Genomic DNA, 5,628 nt, shown 5'->3' on the forward strand with positions numbered 1-5,628 from the left:
AACTAAACTAAACTAAAATATCCCAGCCATAATTTAAATATTTCCTGAGTCTACCATGAGGTACTTAGAACAAGCAAATGCAAATCATCTCTGGAAGAAAGCACCTTCAACTGGGCTTTAGGATGCCTCTAATATAGTCGTTCAAACTATTACTCTGTGCTCTGTGCTGTCTCTCTAACAATAAACTGTTTTCACAGCCTTTGTCTCCTTGAAACATTCTTGCTTCCAAAGGGCTTGGGGTGGGGGAGAAGGGGCAAGAATCAGGGCAACTCTTTTAGCTTCTAGCTGGTCTAGTGGCTAGGATTCCTGGTTTTCACCCAAGCTGCCCAGGTTAAACTCCTGAGCAGGGAAGAATCAAGATCTAGCTCCAAGCCATCACCCACTGCTGTCTCTCTGAGATGACAGTGGGGCTTCAGCCCATGACATGATGCCCAGTCTAATTCACAGCAAGAGAACTGCATTCTCAGTGCAATATGAATAAGCGCCAGGGCCTAAGGCCCAGCATGGTGACCAGAGTGAAAAGTCCTACTAATTATAATAACACTGTATGGTGCACTTGACAATTGCTGAGAGTAGAACTTTAATGTTCTCACCCAAACAGCAACAAAATGGCAATTATGTGAGGTGAAGCTGTGTTAACTAACCTTACTGGGAGAAACATTTTGCAATATATGTGTGGTCGAATCATCACATTGTACACCTTAAACTTACACCATGCTGTATGTCAATTATATATATATGCTTTTTTCATCTTTTTAGGGCCACACCCTTGGCATATGGAGATTCCTAGGCCAGGGGTCGAATCCGAGCCACAGCTGCTGGCCTACACCACAGCCACAGCAACTCAGGATTCAAGCCGTGACTGTGAACTACACCACAGCTCATAGCAACGCCAGATCCTTAACCCACTGAGCCAGGCCAGGGATTGAACCTGCATCCTTATGGATACTAGTCAGGTTCATTAACACTGAGCCATGAAGGGAACCACCTGCATGACCAATCTTAAAGTGGGCCCCTGACACTCTTTTCCAGAGTATCCCAAGCTCTTTACTCACTCCACATATAATCGTTGGCTAAATATTTGTATTTCCTTTCATAATACCTGTCTTCCCCATTTAAAGTTCATGAAAATGGAAACTGTATGCATGTATAGCCACTGTATACTACGTAGAAATGATTAAATGAGTGGCTATTGCCCCCTGTTTTTCTGGCCACCTCTGCTTTCCCCTTTTGGAGCCCCTCCAGAACGGGCACTGCTGCCTGGGTCCAGGACCTGCTATGATTATCAGGCTGCCCTTATGAGATGTCCCAGGGCCAGGCTGTCATGCCACATGGCCTCCCCCACCCCCACAGCCACATTAGTCCCACCTTGAGCCAAAATGGCTCACTAAGGTGACCTAGAATGTGCCATAAAGAGGTGCAGTAAGTAAGCATGTGCGCCCCGGAGCCACGCTGCCTGGGTCAAGTCCTTGATTCACCACTTATCCACTATGTGAATTCTGACAAGTTTCTAAACCTCTTTTGTTTTGGGGGTTTTGTTTGTTTGTTTGTTTTTGCTTTTTAGGGCTGCACCTGCGACACATGGAAGTTCCCAGGCTAGGAGCTACATCTGCTGGCCTACATCTGCTGGCAATGTTGGATCCTCAACCCACTGAGCGAGGCCAGGGATCGAACCCGCATCTTCATGGATCCTAGTCGTTCGTTAACTGCTGAGACACAAGGGAACTCCCTAAACCTCTTTCTTCAGCTTTCAAGAGGGGATGGTAGGAATGCTCTCACACAATTGTGAGGATTAAGTGAGTTAATACATGCAGTGTGCTTACAACAGTCCCTGGCACAAGGTATGCCCTCAAATGTTAACTGTTAACCCAGTGACTCGGGACTTTGCTCTTTATATGACACAGCCTGAACACTATGACTACTGGGGTCAGGTAGGTTTCATTAGTCATTGTGGGGAGCTAGAACCAGTTGGCCATTAAATTAAAAGATTAAAAATACTCAGGAGGAGTTCCCGTCGTGGTGCAGTGGTTAACGAATCCGACTAGGAACCATGAGGTTGCGGGTTCGGTCCCTGCCCTTGCTCAGTGGGTTGACGATCCGGCGTTGCCGTGAACTGTGGTGTAGGTTGCAGACGCGGCTCGGATCCTGCGTTGCTGTGGCTCTGGCGTAGGCCGGTGGCTACAGCTCCGATTCAACCCCTAACCTGGGAACCTCCACATGCCACGGGAGCGGCCCAAGAAATAACAACAACAACAACAAAAAAAGACAAAAGACAAAAAAAAAAAAAAAAAAATACTCAGGAGCATGACGTCCGGCCATGTCTTAGTGACATGTGGTTAGCTAACCAGGGAGCTTGCACATCTTAGAACACTGAGTACTGCTCTCATTTATTTTCAGATAGACACACTGACAAATAAATCTCATGCCAGCGTTTTTTTTTGTTTTGTTTTGTTTTGTTTTGTTTTGTTTTTTTGAGGTTAGTGATATGTGGTGTCCAGGGAAGCACATAGAACAAGGAGGGACATGTCCATACGACCGGATCCCGTTATGGGCAGAGAACGGATCATTAGCGCAATGGAGACGTCCTTGAGTGATGGGAAACAATAGAGCCTTGTATTTTTTTTTCTTCACAAACTGGTATGAAAACTTTCAAAGGAAACATATGACCTCAATTCTGTTTAGCAAGAGTTGAGGTGGGCCAAGAAGCTGGGAACCTTCCCACTGCAGGACAGAGCAGGCTAAAGAGTATTTTAGTGCCAGAACTGTCCTGTTGGCTGATCCAGCAGCTTATGGGCAGGTAGAGAGCAGAGTACAAAGGGAACCAGGAAGGAAAGGAGAGGAACTAGGCAGCTGGAGGCTATGCATTCTCAAGTTAAATTCACGCCTAAAGGAATTAAATAAGGTTGTTTTCTCAACCAAAGGCACATGTGCAATTTAGGGCTATTTTGTTCGAAGATTCTGAGGCTGGAAGCCCTAGCCTGCTACAGGGCCAAGGTGCCTTTCTTTTTCTTCTTTTTAAGGCCGCTCCCATGTCACAGGGAAGTTCCCAGTCCAGGGGTAAAATCAGAGCTGCAGCCACCAGCCTACACCACAGCCACAGCAGCACAGGATCCAATCCACGTCTGCAACCTATACCACAGCTCGTGCAATGCCAAATCCTTAAACCACTGAGCAAGCCCAGGAATCGAACCTGTGTCTTCTGGTTGGGTTCATTACAGCTGAGCCACAATGGGAATTCTAAAGTACCATTTTTAAAGCAGTGGCTAAATATAAAGGAAGGTACCACCTTGGGAAGAAGCTGCTGTCTGAGCGAGGCAAATTAACATGGGTGGGGGAGAAGCTGGGTGAAAAATCAATCACCTGGAGATGACTTGACAAAAGAATTAGAGGAATTTGAAAGGGGAAACTTGAGCAATTATTTTTCCCTCAGGAGCTGGCATTTTCAGTGCCTGCTGATGGGAGTCTGAAGACACTGAAGAATATAATAAAGGCTACATGCTAATAATTCTCTACTCAACTCTTGCCCTGGGCAGAGTGGAACTGGCACTTCCAATGGGTTCACCCACTGGGCAATTCCAAAGTAACCCTGGGAGAGCACTGGTGTAGGAGGGGGCTCCTGGGTCTGCCTCTCAGGCTCCCATCTTTTTCTAGAGTCCAGACAAAAGGGATAGGGAGACTGGCTCAGCACTGCCTCTGCCACATGGACAGATTTGGTATCTTTTTTTTTAGGGCTGCATCCACAGCATATGGATGTTCCAAGCCTAGGGGTCTAATTGGAGCTGCAGCTGCTGGCCTACACCACAGCCACAGCAACGCCAGATAGAAGCAGTGTCTGCAACCTACACCACAGCTCATGGCAATGCAGGATCCTTAACCCACTGATTGAGGCCAGGGATCAAACCTGTGTCCTCATGGATGCTAGTCAGATTTGTTTCTGCTGGGCCATGACAGGAACTCCACAGATTTGTTATCTTGAGATGGCATAGTTGTGGGTGTGCCCGAATGTATTTGTTCACTAAGTGGGGGCAGGGAGTAGTGGGGGATGGGCTGGATGTGCTGAGGATGGCACATCACAAGCTCGTAAACTCTAACCCTGAAAAGTCCTAACAGAGGTTCTCAGCTTCTGTCACGGTGACTATGTGGCCAATTGCTACAACTAGAAGAGCAAGGTGCAGATTGAACTGTTCCTCTGAGGAGTCCCTGGGTGTCCTGGTGTTAGCTAAACCATTAACTAAAACTAACCACCTTAGCCAGGCAGGATAATAGCCGCTTGCATGAGTTGTCTCACAACAGGAGGCCCTGATAAGGACCCTGGTGCTGCCCTGAAGACTAACTAGGAGGATTGGGAGGGGCCAACAGGAAGGAGATGACCAACCTCCCAGGATCCTTAGAGTGGGAATCCAGGCACCACCAATAAGGACCCTGAGCCACAGCAAGTATGGGCTGAAGAACACAATTGGCGAGAGACAACCCGAAAACTAACCCCATTCGCATAAAACCTGAGACTGTGAGTCCCGTGGCAGCGCTGTTCTCCTGGGTTCCCTTATCCTGCTGCTCTCTGCCTGGATGCCCCTTCCTGATAAATTCTCCTGTTTTGTCAGCACGTGTGTCTACTCAGACAATTTTCCAAGTGTTAGATAAGAGCCCATTCTCAGGCCCTAGAAGGGGTCCCCCCTTCCTACAATGCTGGGATTGACCTGGCTGAGGGTGGTGTAGAGAAAAGTCCTTGTCCATAAATGTTCACCTCTTGTCTAACCCCACACAGATCAGCTGGCAGGAGAGAAGGCGGCTGAGGGACTCCCAGAGTTCTTAAAAATGTACCTTTGGGAGTTCCCATTGTGGCACGGCAGAAACAAATCTGACTAGGAACCATGAGGTTGTGGGTTCAAGCCCTGGCCTCGCTCAGTGAGTTAAGGATCTGGTGTTGCTGTGTTGTGGTGTTGGCCGGCAGCTGTAGCTCCGATTAGACCCCTAGCCTGGGAATATCCATATGCCACAGGTGCGGCCCAAAAAGCAAACACACACACAAAATGCACTTATGAAGGGTTGAGCCAAAGGTGATGCTGGGGCTGGACTGTCAGCCATACTACTTCAGATCAGAAAAGTACAAAATAGCACCCAGGCAAATGCTGACTCCCTTAGCTGAAAAGATCATACAATAAGGTATTAATCCCATGGCAGAAGAGAATAAATCCACCACTAACAGTCTGGTCAGATGAACAGAACTATCACAAAACTACCCAGGTTGACTCAGGTATCTCGTAAAGGCCTCCCCAAGCAGGGCTGAGTGACTAGGCAACTCAGAGGTCTAGTTACATGAAGAGCCAACCTGCTGGGAGATGGGCTCAGGGAAAGTGAACTTTAATCTGATGGAGGCAGGGCCTGCAGACTGCACTAATGTTGGTGGAGGGACAGTGGCTGGAACTGTCACTGGGATGAGTGGCATCAGGTTGTGACTGAAGGCCAACAGCAAGCAGTACCAAGAAGCAGCAGCTCTCATCAAAAACAAACAAAAGGAACAACAAACTCAGCTGAGAAATGTATTCCTTGTGAGGGATTCAAGGTAAGGAGGTACTAGGACCAGGTGGGCCATAGGGATATACCAAAGGCAGATCTCTGGAGCAGTGA

This window comes from Sus scrofa, chromosome 2, assembly GCF_054392235.1.
Source record: "Sus scrofa isolate SSC_HxYL_T2T_F1_AM1 chromosome 2, Sscrofa_HxYL_maternal_Yorkshire_Landrace_v2.0, whole genome shotgun sequence".
NCBI classification, from domain to species: domain Eukaryota; kingdom Metazoa; phylum Chordata; class Mammalia; order Artiodactyla; family Suidae; genus Sus; species Sus scrofa.